Genomic DNA, 1,036 nt, shown 5'->3' on the forward strand with positions numbered 1-1,036 from the left:
TACTATATATCTGGCAACTTTGCTAAATTTTTTTTAATAAATTCTAATTATTTGAGTGTAGATTTTAGATTATCATGATGTCTGTAATTAATAATCATTTTATTTTTCTTTTCTAAACTTTACACATTTGATATCTTTTTGTTATGTTACTAAACTGGCTAAATGTCTGGGAAAATGTTAAAGAGAAGTGACAATGGAGCATTCTTGTCTTGTTCCTGATTTTAAAAGGAAGGCTTTTAACAATTCATCAGTGTGTTTGGCATAAATTTTTTTTTTTTAAGTTTTGTTTTTGTTTTTTGGCAGCTGGCTGGTACAGGGATCGAACCTTGGACCTTGGTGTTATCAGCACCAAGCTCTAACCAACTGAGCTAACCAGCCAGCCCTGGCATAAGTTTTTCTAATAGTCACCCTTTATGACATTAATGATGTTCTCTAATGCTCCTAGCTTGCTAAGGTCTCCCCATGAGTGGATGTTGAATTTTATCAAATGCTCTTCTCCCCCTTGGCAACAGGAATCTAAGACTGCTGAGCTGGCCCCTGGAGTCCTAGACCGTGTGGAATGCATGTTCTGCCTCTTTCCCTCCAGCACTGAATTGTCATGTATCTTGGAGCACACTTTTCTTATATTTGATTGGGAAGAGCTAGCTTCAAGTTTAGCCTTGGAGAAAGAGGAAAGATTGCATGCCTTCGATCTAGGGTACCTAGACTAACATAGTAGAGGAAAAGGATCCTCCACGTGATTCACCCTCAGTCACTAGAGTTTGACATTAGGGTTTCGAGCCCCAGCTAATATTCTCAGTTCATGCATTTTCCTCTGAAACCTCAAGGGCAGGATTTGGGTAGTTCTGAGTTCCCAGCTGAAAAACCACCTCCTGATGCAGTAGTTCTCAAAAGTGGGTGGGTTTCAGAATTACACATTGTTGGGCCCAGCCCCAGAGTTTATGACTCAAGAGGTCTGAAAGTTTTCATTTCTAAGAAGTTCCCAGGTGATGCTGATGCTGCTGGTTCTGGAGTCACACTTTGAAAAACACTGTCC

The 1,036-nt window shown here is 39.9% G+C and overlaps 1 non-coding gene across 1 annotated transcript; it reads right to left on the reverse strand.

Moving 5' to 3' along the window:
* Positions 1-304: 304 nt before the first annotated feature.
* Positions 305-378, reverse strand: TRNAI-GAU. The gene has a single exon. It is a non-coding gene; the product is annotated as a tRNA-Ile (tRNA).
* Between the last annotated feature and the right edge of the window lie 658 nt (positions 379-1,036).

The sequence above is a fragment of the Galeopterus variegatus genome, unplaced genomic scaffold (assembly GCF_000696425.1).
Source record: "Galeopterus variegatus unplaced genomic scaffold, G_variegatus-3.0.2 Scaffold6692, whole genome shotgun sequence".
NCBI lineage: Eukaryota > Metazoa > Chordata > Mammalia > Dermoptera > Cynocephalidae > Galeopterus > Galeopterus variegatus.